We start from the raw sequence: 15762 nt of genomic DNA, 5'->3' as shown, positions 1-15762 counted from the left end.
TCACAGCAAAACATTGTTCCATAAGATCTCATCTCACTCTCCCCTCCTGCAGCTGAAAATGTTCCCTCATCCTCTCCCTGCACTCCCCGATCCAGAGCCCCTCCCCAGCTTTCCTGGAGCCCCTTTCAGTACTGGAAGCTGCTCTAAGGTCTCCCCACAGCCTTCTCTTCTCCAGGCTGAACAACCCCAACTGTCTCAGCTTCTACTCATACAGCAGGTGCTCCAGCCCTCAGATCACCTCCATGGCCTCCTCTGAGGACTCCAGAGGAGGGTTGAGGACTCCAGAACTGGACGCAGGGCCCTAGGTGAGGTCTGGTCTCACTCCAACAGCTCCATGTCCTTCCTTGTCCTTGGAGTCAACATGGGACACTCCAAGCACCTTTTCTCAGTTTGTGTTCCCTCCCTGGGAGTGCAAGGGCAGGTTAAAAGTGATGTGTTGTTATTATTAGACCAAGGTGTAATTAATTCCTTATCGAGTCACAAGAGTCTAATTTGATGGGTTTTTTCCCTGCTTGTTACTTCGCCCCAGGTTGGATTTTGCTGCATGTTATTAAATCTTAACTTGGAAGGGGGAAAGTTAATTACTGCATGGGCTTTGCCATGGTGCTAATTACAGTAGCATCAGAGATCTTCAAGTGTTGATTTATGCTCCTCTGGGAAGAGGGGATTCTTGACACAGTTTTATCCCAGTTTCCCATCATTACAATCTGTATGATGTTGTGTGTGTGGGGAAGGAGCCTCTACAGAGCTGAGGAACCATGGGAAATGGGCAAGGATGGAGCCGGTGGTAGGAATCATAGAATCCCTAGGTTGGAAAAGACCTTTGAGATCACGGAGTCCAACTGTACCTGTCCTCTACTGAACTATCCCTGAGCACCTCATCCACCCATCTTTTAAACGTCTCCAGGTATGGTGACTCTACCACCTCCCTGGGCAGCCTCTGACAGTGCCCAAGAACCCTTTCAGAGAAGACATTTTTCCTGATGTCCAATATAAACCTGTCCTGGTGCAATTTGAGGACATTCCTTCTCGTTCTATCGCCTGTCACTTGGTAGAAGAGACCAACACCCACCTCGCTACCACCTCCTTTCAGGCAGTTGTAGACAGTGATGTGCTCTCCCATCAGCCTTCTTTACTTCAGGCTAAATAAACTCAGTTCCCTCCGTTGTCTCTCATAACCCTTGTTCTCCAGACCCTTCCCCAGCTCCATTCCCCTCTCTGGATGTGTTCCAGTCCCTCACAGTCCTTCTTGTAATGACGGGCCCCAAAACTGAAACCAGGATTCAAGGGGTGGCCTCACCAATGCTAAGTACAGCGACACAATCCCTTCCCTGCTCTTGCTGGCCACCCTGTTTCTGATCCAAGCCAGGATGCTGTTGTCCTTCTTGGCCACCTGGGTCAAGGTGAACTGAAGTCTCCTGCAGAGCTGAGCAACCATGGAAATGGGCAACAATGGTGTGGAAGTAGGAGGATGAGCTGGAGCCTCCTGCAGCACCTGGCAGTGCTGTTTCTAGAGAAGTGGCGCTCAGTGGAGGATTCCTTGAGGCTCACGGTATCATCTGCTCAGCTTCAGCCTCTACTGAGCTGTTCCCTTTATGGGTTTTTGGTTTGATGGAGCAAATGGTTTGATGGTTTGATTGCATCAAAAAAAAACAGCTGGGAAGGGCCAGCAGGACATGGTGCTGGAAGGCAGAAGAGGTAGAGGGCATGTCTTGCTCCAATGTGTTTTCCAAGCCGGCCATTGAGGAGAGCTCATCCTCTGCCCTCTGCTTTGCTCTGAGGAAAAACGAGGCAGGTGAGGAATGAACAGGGAAGAACTTGGGGCTGTGGGCTGTTGGCTGCTCTTCCCACAGCCGGATGTAATGCGTTTGATAGAATCATGGAATGGCTTGGGATGGAAGGGACCATGAAGCTCATCCAGCCCAACCCTTCATAAAAAGCTTAAAAATCAGCTGCCTCCTCCCAGACTTCATCTCCATTCGTGGTTTCATCTTCAAAGTCCATTTTGATAACATTCCTCGCCCTTTGGTGAGCACTTAGGGCAGAGGTGGGGATGGTCCAAGATCCCCAGGGATGGAGAACATCTGCAGGAGAAGGCGGGGTTGTGCTTCTGACACCATTAACCTTGGGCAGAGAGGTTTTCGCTCCATTTTTGGACACACTCATGGAAAAGGCTGATGGAACGATGCTCCTGGTGCCTGTCCTACTCCTGGTTGCTCCCCAGGGCCGATGTTTGTGGACTTGGAGCCTCACAGCCTCGAAGAAATCAAATTTCTCTGACCAATTTTGTGTTTCAGGGCAGATTTTGGCTCCTGCTTTGCAAATCGGCAGGGCTGGAGCCTTCCCTCCTTGCTCCCGAAGGGCAGTTCTTATTTTATTTGGGTTTTTTTGGGAGGTATTTGCTTACAACGGCCTTTCACGGCGGGGTCACCTCCTCCTCCGACAGGACTTGGGTTTTTTCGGACTCCTTTTTATTGCAGCTCCAGCGAGGGGAAAAATGGGATTAAAACTTGAGGCAATTTGATTGAGGGGCACCCGCTGGGGCAGGCCTGGAGCCCTCCGGGTGCTCCTGCAGCCCCGGGGGGTGTCCCCGGTTTCTCCCCCCGGTTCTGCTCCCTTCCCGGCCCGATCCCCTCCCCGCTTCGGTTCTCTCGCACCGCCGCCCCCCCAATCCCCTTCAGCGCCCGCCAGCCCGCAGTGGGCGTGGCTTCCCGCCCCGTGCGCGATGACGTCAGACGGCGTACCCTGTGCGCGATGACGTCAGGCGGCGTGCCCCTGCGCCGCAGCCGAGGAGACCCCGCAGCGCTGCCAACGCCCGGCGGAGGCTGAGGTGAGCGGCGGCCGGGGCAGAGCGGGGCGGTGCGGGGCACCCAGCCTCGGGGCCCGGGCTGGGGGGGCAGGGCCTGAGGATGAGAGGGGCCCGGTTGGGCCGGCGGGGCTCGGGGTCCGGTGCCCGAGGAGGGAGGCTCGGTTGGGGCCGGAGCTCGGGTCCCGGTGCCTGAAGATGGGGATGGGTTCAGTCCTCGTCCCGGTGCCTGTGGAGGTGGGGGCTCGGTTAGGGTAGGGGGCTCGGGGTCCAGTGCCCGTTTGGGGCGGGGGGCTCGGGTCCCGGTGCCCGAAGTGGGGAGGCTCGGTTGGGGCGGGGGCTCAGGTCCCGGTGCCTGAGGATGTGGGTGGAGCTCGGGGTGCCGGTGCCCGAGGGGAGAGGCTCGGTTGGAGTGGGGGTTCGGGCCTCGGTGCCTGAGGATGGGGATGGGTTCGGCCCTCGTCCCGGTGTCTGTGGAGGTGGGGGCTCGGTTGGGGCGGGATCTTGGATCCCGGTGCCTGAAGATGGGGGTGGGTTCGGCCCCCACCCCGGTGCCTGTGGAGGCGGAGGCTCGGGGGGAGGGCTGTGAGAGGTCGGTCCAGGTTCCCGTAGGAGGCGAGGGCTCCGTTGAGGCTGCAGGGTTGGGGCCCCGGTGCCTGAAGATTGTCGGGGCTCAGTGTCTGAGACGGAGAGGTTCGGTTGGAGGGGGGCTCGGTCCCGGTGCTGAGATCCCCGTGAAGGCGGGGGCTTGGATGGGGTGACGAGCTTGAGGCCCGGGGGCCTGGGATGTTCGTGTCCCGGTGCCCGTAGATGAGGAGGGGCACTCGGTCCCGATGCCTGAAGACGAAGAGTCTCGTCCTCCGCCCCGGTGCCGGTTGGGGCGGGGATCCCGGTCCCGCTGCCGGGGGATCCGGGCCGCTGTGGAGCGGCGGTGCCGGTTCCACGCCGCCCGCTTCCCCCCCTTCTCCATCCCGGCTTCCCGGTGCGGCTCGGGGGCTCCTCCCCGCGGGGCCGGCCTTGACGGGCGGGGACGCCGAGGGGCTCTGCTGGGGAGAGAGGGGCGGCTCGGGGTTCCCCAGGTTTGGGGGCCCTGACTTGTGTGGGGATGCCTCGCCTTTGCGTGGGGACTCTTGCCATAAGTGGTGATGATGCTGGGTAGGAGCTTCGAGGGCTGGCGTTGATATGCATTTTTTCCTCCTCTCAAATCTCAGCGTGTCTGTGCTGCAGCAGTGCTTGCCCAGCTGTATTTAAAGGTTTGGCCCAGCGATCAGGGCTTTTCAGCAGTGTTTTTGCTGTATAAGCGAGTGGAATTGCAGCTGATGGCGATGCTCACATAGCCAGGGAGCTGCGAGCAGAACAGCCCACGTTGTGAAATTTGTGCTTAATGAAGAATTGCAAAATGGGCTGAATGCCTCTTGCCCGGTCCGTGTGGGTCCTGCAGGTGGTGGAGCTGGGGCAGCTTTGCTGTGTGACAAAAGCCCAGGGAAGATGGGGCCTTGGCAAGGAGGCCATGTTAGATGAGAACTGTGCTCAGGAGTGGTTCCGTCTGGCCATCTGTGATGGGCTTTTTCTCATGTTGATCTGTGCTGCTTCTCTTGGAAAGGAGATGCGAGCTCTTTTCATCCAAAGTGTTGGATCGTGGTACCTCATGGCTGTTTCTTTGGAAGGATGTTTAAAACCTGGATCAGGCTCCTCAAACTGCTGATTGGGATAACTCAGGAAAGCACTTCTCTCTCTCAGCTAGCAAAAGGGGTTTATGCAAAACCAACTTCAGATAGAAAGCCTTTGTGTTCAGCCAGCGATATGTGGGGAATCCGTTGTTCTGCTTTGTAAACTGCTCCTCCTTGTTGGAGTGGGATTGTGGGGGAGCAGCAGGGGCAGATGTGTGTTGGAAACGGGTGTGACAGTCGCGCGCCGGACTGGAATCTTAACACGGGAACTGTAGGAACGATTCCATGTGAGAAGTGTTCACTCGTATGCATTGGTAACAATGAAGAAAGGGACTTCTAAGTCTTGGCAAGGAATAAAAATGACTGGGATACAAGATAAAACATGTTTGCAGTTTGGTAATGTGTTGTAGGCAGAAATTTTAATCATTCAATTTGCATACTTTGAACTTGGTTATTCCTGACCTGCAACTGATGCTCCTTGTTCATTGTGTGCCCTGCTTTGGGGCTGTTTGTTTGCCTGGAACCGGTGGCAACTTCTGAGAGGTTTGTGGTATTTTCACTGCTTAATAGAAAAGATCTGGAAGTCCTGGAGTGTCTGGAGTATTGAAAATGGTAGCTCTACTGACACAGCAATAGTAGAGCTGTGGAGCCCCCCTGAAGCTCCTAGGGATTTCCCTGCTGAGTGTGCGACTGTGCTTTTCTTGCTTTCCTGTAAATCACACGGCAGGCTGATGCAAAGGGCAGTGTGAAGCTGAGTTCTCGTCCTGATATAAGAGTTCCTTTTGGTGAAACTACAGCTGTAGCATTAAAATTCTCAAGCCTCGCATGCATGGACAGCCAAGCATCTTAATTAAATCCCAACAGCTCCCTGTTACCTTTTGAGCCTTGGAGTTTCTTGCTGTAGCTGGGTTCCAGCCCTGCCTCTCAGAACCTGTACAATAAAGAAGTGCGTGTAACAGTTAAGGTGTGTGATCCTTTCTACACTATCATGAGTGCTCTCAGCTTTTAAGTCATCTGAGGGCCTGTGTATCTCAGCCCTCTCCTTCCTCTGCCTGCCCTTTGTGGTCAGCCGAGCTCTCATGCTGTCGTTAGGCTCAATCATATGAATTTCAGCACTCTGAGCCTTTGGAGTAAAAGCCTGTAAGGAGGAGTTGTGGGGGATGCAGTTATCCTTGCTCTTGAGGCTCCGTTCCTCAGGAGAGAACACCACCTTATTTTTGTAGCAGATGAAGGTGCTGTCAAATTAAACAGAAGCAAAATTGATTCTTGGTGCTCCAGTATCAAGAAGCCCTTTAACCCCTTAGCACACTGTAGGCCTTTGCCTCGGCTCCTCTCACCCATTATGCCCAGTGCAGGTGAAACCCCTTATTTTAGTAGTTCATATATGACAAATAAAACAACGTTTTTACTAAGCATTTAAATTGGGGGGGGGAGGACAGCTTCCTCCAATTCACTTCAACTAGTTAAGGGTGCTCATCACAAGGGATTGCTCCTGGAAATGGCAGGCAAAACCCTTCCACTGGGGCCTGGCTGAGCAAGCCCTCCTGGCTGTGTGGCCGTCCTTGTGCAGGGGCCACTGTCTTGCGCAGCCCCGGCCGCATCCCGGTGATGGTGTGTAGGTAGGTGACAAAAATGGCACCAAGGCAAGGGATTCCCAGCTTCTGGTGGGGGATCCTTGGGATTGGATCCTTGTGACTGTTGTTGGATGGAAGAACTGGGTTTGTTTATCCAGCTCTAGGTGTACAGTAAACTTAAAATAGTGAGCACAAGCAGCAGGGTTCCAATGTTGGTGCCATGTTGTTATTCTTTGTGATCTTCCCTTTGAATTTCAGATGCCACTTCTGTTTTAATGAATTTTACAAAGTTTCAGAGCACCGTTTGGCTGGTTTTCTCCTCAGTGAAGCTGCTGACCTTTCTTTGAGATGTGCTGGCTTTCGTTCTAAATAAGTGACACTTCGTAAAGAGAAAACGAAGAGTTGATTCTGCAAAGCTTTTAAAACCCCTTGTTCTGTTTACGCACCTGTGCTGTGAATTCACCCCATTCCTTTTGAATGTTAAGGTCTATTTCCTGGCATGGGAGCTGTTCTGTGTGCTATTCCCTGCCCTCTGAAAAACCAACCCAAACCAAAATAGTGTGTGTGTGGCTTTCTTTGAGCCTTTTCATCTGGAGGTGTGTGGATAGCAGCTCATCTGTATGGAGACGTATGCTGGTGATCAGATTGGTGTACACTGAAAACACGCACGGATACAGTGCAAACTCGGGGAGGGTGGATGCTTTCACTGAGCTAATACGGTGTCAGAGGAACCTTGAGCTGCGTGGTTGAGGCCAGTGGCAGTTACACACAGAGAGAACCGCTGTCACTCGTGGTGCCAGGCTCCCAGCAAGAGCCACGGCTGCTGGAATTGTCGGGTTGGAACAAGCTGGTTTGAATTACTCAGCTCTCAAGTTGAAGGATGCTGTGCTGTGCTTTTGGCCAATGACGAGTATTCTGTTTTGGAGCAAAAATGACCCAAATGCTCCTGCAGCTTTGGCTGTAAGGGGAGAAGGTGGCCTCGGACCCTTGATAAGGTGGTGTAGCTGTGTGCGTAGCTGGCTGAGGTCAGTAACCAGCTGAAGGCAGCAGGGGTGGCTGTGGTAGGGCGGTGTGCTGGGGTGGCTGCAGGCATGTTGTGGTTCACCTTGGCAGCACAGCACGTTGAAGCAGTTAGCACGACTTCAGTGATGTTTATTTTAGTGCTCATGAAGTATTGCTGAGCTAAAGGCTTAGTTCCGCTCTGAAGGATCCTTCTCTTCCATATCCTGGAGTGGGGGCTGGTATTTCTTCTCAACTGTCTTCCTCATCTCTGGTGCTGCTGCCTCAGCCGTGGTGCTGCAGGTGGCTTGGCTTCTGCGGGGGTTCCAGCTGCTCCGGTGCCTTCCACTGGTGAGTGTATGCTGGAAAACCTCTCTCACTTAAGTCCTGCTGCTAGTGAGCTTTCCAGCTACTTCGTTAGATTTCATAGGAACACCAAGGTAGCTCAAGGGCTGGGAAAACCTCTTTGGGAACATTTTTTTAACACTACTTCGTCTGTGTAGTTGTGAGGTGACTTGGCCTGAGCTGTCCCCTGAATACACCGTTCCCGTGAGGCACCAACCCTCCGGGCTGCGTGCCCCTGGCACCTGCAGCCATCCTGTCCCCTGAGTGCAGCAGGAATGAGGGGGAGCTCTGCTGCAGCTGGTGTTCATGCAGGGGGCTTCCCACTAGACAAAAATGTGCCTCAAAATAGAGGAACTGCCACCAGGGTCTGGTTTACCTCTGTGAAATGCAGTGGCTCTGGGTATGGGGAGAGAAACATCGAGGCTGGTGCACGCCATGAGCTGTCAGCCTGTTTGAATAGGAGCATAGGTATGGCTCGTGGTTTTGAACAACAGCTGTATGAAACCAAGCTGATAAAGGTAGGGTTTTAATGTGGTGTTAAAATACTGAACAAGGGTTTGTTACACAGTGCAGTAGAACAGATCCTGTGGAGTGTGGAAGCAAAGAGGAATAATGTAAGTTTAAAACACGTTTGACAGAGAAGGGCTCAGAGTAAGCCCACACACGTCCCAGTGCTTCACTAGGATGGGTTTTCCCAGTGCTGATGGCTGGGTTTGGCAGTGTAACCTTAATGCAAATCGTGACAGAAGCTGACACTTTTGCTTTTTTCTGTTGAGTTTGTAATAAAGGTGTGACTATTTGAGCCATGCAGTGGGATGGGTTGGCAGTGCTGGTGCTGAGGCGAGCAGAGGTGGGCATGGCTGTATTGCACCAATTGGGGTGGCTGCAGGGCCCACTGAATCCCCCTCTGTCTGACTGGGCTGCAGGGACAGCTCTCTATTTGAAATTAGTACCAAAATGCACTGACATGGCTTTCCTCTCTTTTTTTTGAAGTCATAGAGCTTGACACAGGGCTGCTGGTAGCTTAGGCTGAGGCCTTTAAAATTCCCCCACCCTGCTGCTTCACTTCCTATCTTGAGCGTGCCTCTGCTTCACTGGTTTGTTGCAAGGAGCCTTTGCGGAGGTGTGCAAAGAGCTGCCAGTTCTTGCAGAACTAGCAAAAGAAAGCTTCATGAAGTGTAGAAAATACAAACTGGTCTCAGACAGTTGCTTTTTGAGAAGAGTTCTCTTACTTCTTCATCTGTAATTTGCAGTAACTTGTCCAGAAATGAGTGCTTCAAAACCACAGTGGTGTTTGCATGCACACACTCCGAGTGGCAGCCTCAGGGATGCTCCAGGATCCCAGTCACTAGCTTCGTCTCAGACAGGGATTCCCATATGACAGCAGTTGTGCGTATCAAGCACATCATCAGCCAGAGCACTAAAGTGGGTCTGTGTGGTGCCTGTGCATTGGTGATGGTGATCCCGGCTCTTTTCACACGACTTGTTTCTGTGGGTCTGCTGGATATTTCCAGTTCCTGCATCCAGCTCTGGGATGAGTGTGGGAGATGGAGCCTGCATGTGTGCTCTGCGGCTCTGAGGCTCTGTGGCTGCAGACAGAGGTCTGCCGGCTGCAGATCTAGATCTTTACTCCAGTTCTTGTGTTTGCCCTGGCACCAGCTTAGCACAACAAGGCTTTTCTTGGCTCTGTGGCTTATGTGTGGCCAGCAGGATGAGGGAGGGAATTCTGCTCCTTTCTCGTGAGACCCTACCTGGAGTCCTGTGTCCAGTTCTGGAGTCCTCAGCACAGGAAGGACATGAAGAAGTTGGAGCAAAGCCAGAGGAGGCCACAGAGATAATTTGAGGGCTGAAGCACCTCCTGTTCAAGGACAGGCTGAGAGAGTTGAGGTTGTTCAGCCTGGAGAAGAGAAGGCTGTGAGGAGACCTTAGAGCAGCTTCCAGTACTGAAAGGGGCTTCAGGAAAGCTGGGGAGGGGCTGTTCACAAGGGCGAGGAGTGATAGGGTGAGGGGGAATTTTTAATTTGGAAGGGGGGAGATTTAGTCCTCTTCACGCTGAGGGTGGGGAAGCCCTGGCCCAGGTGGCACAGAGTAGTGGTGTCTGCCCCATTCCTGTAGGTGTTCAAGGCCAGGTTGGATGGGGCTTTGACTCCCCTGATCCAGTGGAGGGTGTCTCTGCCCTTGATAGGGGGATGGAACTGGATGGACTTTGAGGTCCCTCCCGAGCCAAAGCATCCCGTGACTGTATGATAACGAGGCACCTTCTACACAAACCAAATAGCAGCACTCTTCTGGGGTGGTTCTGCCTTGTAGGGAGCAAGTTCTGAGGCAGGATTTAAAGGAATGTCTGCACTCTTAGTGGCTGTTAAAAAAAAAAAAGCAAGCAACACTTACAAAGAAAGATGTTTTTGTCAGGATCCTGTACTGATATGATACAATATTTTTTTGAGTTGGTCCCTTCTGCTCTGCAGGCTTTGCCTTGGACTTGGTGATTGCAGGGCTCTAATGGAGAGCAGCTGCTATGCGAGCAGGCAGTTCAACAGTCTTTAAGCTCTATTTAAGAAACTGAATACCCAGGTGTTATGCTTGGCTTAGGCCCTTTGGAAACATGTTTGTGGATGGAGCTGATGTGCATGCAGTCTGAGCTGTGAGCAAGACGGTAGATCATCCTGGGCATCAGGTGGGTTAAAGCATGATACGTGCTTTTAAACTTCATTTACTCCATGGTTAGCATGGAAGTGGTGAGTGTGTCTAGTTGTGGGGTGAGATCTTGATGCAGGAGATTCTTAGTAGTCTTCAGGGTGGGCTTTGGGCTGGAGGATGTGGGTAACATCGTAAATGGCTGCTGTGCATCTGCAGAGGAGAGCACTGACCATGGGAATCCTGCTTGGGAAACCAGTTTCGCCTTCTGTGTCTGTCTGTCTTCTTGGAATTCATCCCTTAATCAGAGTGCGGCTTCTGTGGGTGTTTTGCATTGTAGGTTTGTGGCACTATCAGTGTGCCAAGAGGTCCAAGGTCTCTTAACTGACAGCTGAACTTGTGTGGTCTCTTCATTAGTGGTTTGCGATCTCTATGGAGAACTGGTGTTGTGTGTGGCGATCCCTGTGATGGAGAGTCCATTGCGCTGGGTTTATAACACCAGCATGCAGCTGATACCTCCTCCTGATGGGCATCTTTGGTCAGGATCACAGGAGCTGGTTTTTGCTTTGGCAGCCCTGATTTGGGAGACTCATTGCTTCGGAAAGCAAGGGGAGAGGTCCAGAGGGACTCAACAGGCTGGATCCATGGGCTGAGCCTAATTGCATGAGGTTGAACGAGGCCAGGTGCTGGGTCCTGCACTTGGGTCACAACCCCGTGCAGCACTCCAGGCTTGCAGAGGAGTGGCTGGAAAGCTGTCTTGAGGAGAAGGACCTGGGGGTATTGGTTGACAGTGGTTGAACATAAGCCAGCAGCGGCTTAGGTGGCCAAGACCACTAACAGCATCCTGGCTTGGATCAGCTGTGGGGTGGCCAGCAGTAGGGAAGGGATCATCCCCCTGTACTTGGCACTGGTGAGGCCACACCTCAAATCCTGGATTCAGTTTTGGGTCCCTCACTCCAAGGACATTGAGATGCTGGAGCCTGTCCAGAGAAGGGTTTAGAGCTCAAGCCTTGTGAGGGGTGGCTGAGGGAGCTGAGTTTGTTTAGCCTGGAGAAAAGGAGTCTGAGGGGAGATCTCATTGCTCTCTACAACTGCCTGAAAGAAGGTTGTAGTGAGCTGGAGATTGGTCTCTTCTCCCTGGTAACCGGTGACAGAACAAGGGAAAATGGCCTCAAGATGCACCAGGAAAGATTTATTTTGAATATCAGAGGAATTTCTTTACTGAAAGGGTTCTTAGGCACCGGCAGAGGCTGCCTGGAGAGGTGGTGGAGGCCCCATCCTGGGAGGGGATTAATAGACGAGTAGATCTTGTACTTGGGGACATGGTCTGGTGGCAGACTTAGCAGGATCAGTGCTTGGACTTGAGGATCTTAGAAGTCTTTTCCAACTGAAACCATTCTGAGGTTCTGTGAAAAGTCTTGGTTTGTAGTGGAGGTAGAGGAGATGGTAGAGGGCAAGGCCCTTGCAATGGATGTAATTAGTCTGGGAACAAATTATCAAATACAAATATTTTATAGAAATGTGTGGATTTTGTAAGATTGGAAATGAGGTTTGTGTAGAAGGGTAAAAGTGGTTGAGATGAGCACAAATGAAATGCTGGGAATGTTGTTTCTTTCACTGCAGACTCCTGAGCGCTGTGACCCCACAGATGAATAGCCTGTCAACTGTAAAATGACATTGATTTTTGGGGGAAGAAACTCTGTGGTCTTAGTGTTCAGGGCTGTGCTTGTCTTCTTGCAATGTGGAGCAAGCTCTCCAGCAGGATCAGGAAGCTGTGGTGGGCTGGTTAAGCCTCAATCCATGAGTTAATGGCGTGTGCTACAGAGCATCCTGAAATGGTTCTTGGCCATCGGCTGCAGCCGCTTGCAGCAAGCTGCCTGAAGCCGGTACCTGTGATGAAATGGCAGCAGTTTCAGTCCCGCCTGAAAGAGGAAGCTGCGGGGCTGCCGAGACTCTGCAGGAAGCTGGTGCCGGATGTGTAAACAGATTTGACAGCTCCATTTCCTCTGGCTGGGAGAATGTACATGTTTTAACCTGAAAACAGACTTCAGGAGCTTAAAAATAAGAAGAATCTTAATGAGCTTGAAGGCTCGTAGCTTCTACTTCAAATTGCAGGTACAGCAGGAGTGAAGGCAAGACTGCAGATTCTGACCTCTTGGGGTAGCAGGGAACGCCGATTGTGTGCAGAAATCCACAAAATCTCCCTTAATTCTTCACAGCCTGGAATAAACCACAGCTACTCTGACTTATGGGCAGTTTTTAAAGAGCCTCATGGTGACACTGCATTTCATGTGCCTGCTGCTAAGATGGGAATGTCAGTCTGGCACAGGAGGGGTTGTGGCCCTTGGTGTCGGGTGCATTTGGGACAGCATTCCTTGCAACTTGAGCTTAAAAGTGGAAATGTGCCATAGGCACCATAGATTTCTTCAGCCTTTGTCATCTGTCAGAGTCTTCAGGTCTGTGAACAGGCCTGTGAGGAGGCAGCGCAGCATTCCAGCTGTTCCTTTGTACCAGAGAAGATTTTCTGTCCACACAGCAGCCCATGGAGACTGCAGTCAGCTTTCAATGCTTCCATCTCTGCTCTTGGAGATAAATCCAAAATGCAGATGAGCGTCTGTCTTAAAGATCTAACCGAGCTGTAAAGCGAAACTCTGAAATGGGCTGTTTTACCTGGAATATGGTCTTGACAAAGCTTCCAAGGCTTTGTAATCCACGGTTCCCAGGATACTGTATCCTAGTTTTCCAGGATACTTTAGAGTTCTGTGCAGTCCTGATGGTGTGATTGCGTTGAAATCCCCCAAAATTACAAGTATGATCAGTTAATGTGGACTATAGTGAGACATTTATTGTTTTGATTACAGTACAGAGAGCTATGATAAGTTATATCAGTTCAGAGTTGTGTGGGTGGCTTTTTTAAGAAGTTTTTTGATCTTGTTGAACAGAACAGACTCACATTGCCTGGCATCACATTCCCATCTATTGGCTCTCCTCTCTTGTTTGGGCTTGGCTGGATGGCTCATGATTACATGGCTCAAAATCCCCTCCCTGCACTCTGACTGGGATGGCTTTTGCACTTTCAGTTCCCTCAGATATTTAAAGCTGTGTGTTTTCTGGCCCCTCTCGGTACTGTGTACATGGGCTTCCTGTTCTTCAGCTGCTTCGGAGGGGAACAAACCCAGCCCCTTGTCTGGGCTTTGCTGCTTCCTTCCTCGGCATTGCCCCTTGGGATAGTTTGTTTTCCAGTTCTATCTCAGATTGGACTGAATTGCTTCTCAACCACAGTCAGCGATGTCAGTGTCTAAAGTTTTTCCTGCAGAAGAGTGGGTCCCAGGATGGTACATCCCGGCTCCCTCAAACCGAGCTGTGTCAGCTGTGTCTGTGGGCCTCTTGAAAGTGGAGAATAAAGGAGCTCATCTAGCTGATTGAGAAAGCTGCCTAATCCAAGTGAAATATCTTATCTACTGGCTCCACTTTCCCACCAGTGAGACTGGGGGTGTGTGCTTGAGGCTCTAAATCTGTTTAAAACTTAGGCCATCTGATTTCAGTATTTAAAGGTGAAGTTCTATTCCTGTACCTGAAGATGTATTTGAACACAGTTTGATCCTTTAAAGATGCCAACCTGAAGTGCGCGTTTGGGAGGAGTGGAATTTAACAACAGTGTGAGGGACATGGTTGCCCCTTGGTCCACAAATGCCTTTCAGTGGCTGGTTCAGTGTTTTTGTGGTGAATTTTGTTAATGTGTCCCTTTAGAAAGGAAAAAAGAACCACCCTGCCCTGCTCAGACTTTTCCAGGCCTCTCTTGTGCAGTTTGGGTTCTGCCTTGTGTTCCAGAAGGAGACTGTGGGGTGTTTGCACTCTGTTCTGTTCACACTGCAAGAAACCCTTGAGGATGGGGTCATCTTGTAGGAAAAGGCAGTTTTGAGTTCGGAGCCTTTGCTTCATGCTCAGCCCAGCGCAGCGTGGTGCCCGTTTTATCTGGGCTTGCCTGAGTGAATTGGAGCCGCAGGGTGGGAGTAAGCAGGGCTTTTGTGGAAGTGTTCTGAATTTGGGCTCTCTTTGAGAGCTGTAGTTTAGGGAAAGCTGATCGTTTGCTGGGAGAGTTGGACTGTACGGGAGTAATGCAGTCTGTGTGGCAGGAGTGTGTAGAGCATGTGCTCCACCTTCACTGGAGGCTTCGACCTGAGCCCCTGCAGAGCGCAGCAGCTTCTCTCCCGGTCATGGCACAGGGACCTGGTGGTCGCTAAAACCAGGGAAGCCTTGGAGGTGGCAGCACAGTCTTGTGTCTTGATGCACCTTCTGGTTCATCTCATTGCTTGCTTGATGCCCTCTGGAGCAGTGAGTTTTAGAAAGGAACACTAAACACAGCCATTCTTTTTTCATAAAGGCACAAGCGAGCTTTCCTTGTCTGAGTGCATGTGCAGAACGCTCAGGTTTGGACTTACTCACAGGTTGGGATGATGCAATGTGTGGGAAGGGCTTCAGAACCTGGACTTCCCTGGACTCTGCTCCACAGGTTCTGGAAGGGCTGTCTGGAAGCGGTCGTGTAGCCTACACATTGTGGGCAAACACGGAAATGCGAATCTGTTTGCAGGAGGGTGGGAGGGAAGTGGAGCAGGCAGGAAGGGGAGGAACACGGAGAGGAGGTGGCGCCCACAGGGGCGGGGTGGGGAGTGTAATGAGATTTGTGTGAGCATGGCTGCACGGTGCTGTTAACCTGAAACTGGGTGGACTCGGCACTGGGGGCGAGCAAGCGCAGCCAGAGATAGGGTTTCTGAGTCTGGGTGGGCAGCGCAGTGAATTCCAGCTGGAGCTGGAAAAGCATCCAGCGAGTGGCTGGGAAACCCAGTGTGGAGAGTTGTTCTGTACTGCATTTATTGACTCTGAGGGGAGTTCATGAAGGCTTCTGCCTGTGTTGTGCAGTGACAAAAGGCAGATGACGCTGCCTTACTGTGTGGAGGGGGCTGGCCAAAGCAGTGAGGCACTCCAGTAACTGGGGCTGGTTCTAGTTGGAATGTGCTTGAGTTGGATAGCAAGGCCTCTTTTGATGTGTTTTCCTTTTAAAATCTACTTAACTAGTGACTCATCCCTTTCCACCTTTGCTTTGAGCTTGAAGCCTCTGTTAATGTGGGGCTGGGCTGCTCAGTTCCGTTGCCTGCTTGCTTTCTGGTGTTTTTTTTTAATCCTAAATGTGATGTTTCCTTTCTGACTGGTGTCACCAGTGCAGTGAGGTGGGACTACAGCAGCGCCTGAGCAGCTGGGGCAATAGTGACTGCTATCAGTGGGATTTAAACAATTGGGCTGACCTGGACACAGAAAACATAATTTGAAATGAAAACAATTGCTTTGTCCTTCTGAGTAAATGTGTTTGTGTCAGGGCTGCATTTTGGAGCTTTCTGTGGTGTTAATGAAGCTGTTGGTGGGACTTTATCCTGTGCTGCTGATCCTGCCTGAGCTGGGCCTGCTGCATCCACCAACAGATTGCTGGTCTGACACTGAAATATGGCATCACGTAGAGGACTGGCAATAACGCCCAATCCCCCCACAGATCAGTCATTGTCTCTGTCTATGCTGAAAGCAGATGTATAGATAAGTGTCCCAAGTGCCTGACACACCAGATGCTGGTGGATGTCCTCTTCACTGCCATATGGTGTGGCCAGCAGCAGCAGGGAAGGGATCGTCCCCCTGGACTCGGCACTGGTGAGGCTGCACCTGGAATCCTGCGTTCAGTTTT

The 15762-nt window shown here is 51.7% G+C and overlaps 1 protein-coding gene across 1 annotated transcript in view; it reads left to right on the top strand.

The window, feature by feature from the left end:
* The first annotated feature begins 2711 nt into the window (after positions 1 to 2711).
* CDC42 (cell division cycle 42) overlaps positions 2712 to 15762 on the top strand; it is a 30504-nt gene continuing 17453 nt past the window's right edge. The window contains exon 1 of the mRNA XM_054085686.1: positions 2712 to 2830. The gene's annotated coding sequence lies outside the window, so the exon portion shown is untranslated. The remainder of the gene's footprint in view (positions 2831 to 15762) is intronic.

Source organism: Cuculus canorus, chromosome 21, assembly GCF_017976375.1.
Source record: "Cuculus canorus isolate bCucCan1 chromosome 21, bCucCan1.pri, whole genome shotgun sequence".
Classification (NCBI taxonomy): Eukaryota; Metazoa; Chordata; class Aves; order Cuculiformes; family Cuculidae; genus Cuculus; species Cuculus canorus.
This window is presented reverse-complemented; position numbering and strand designations above follow the sequence as displayed.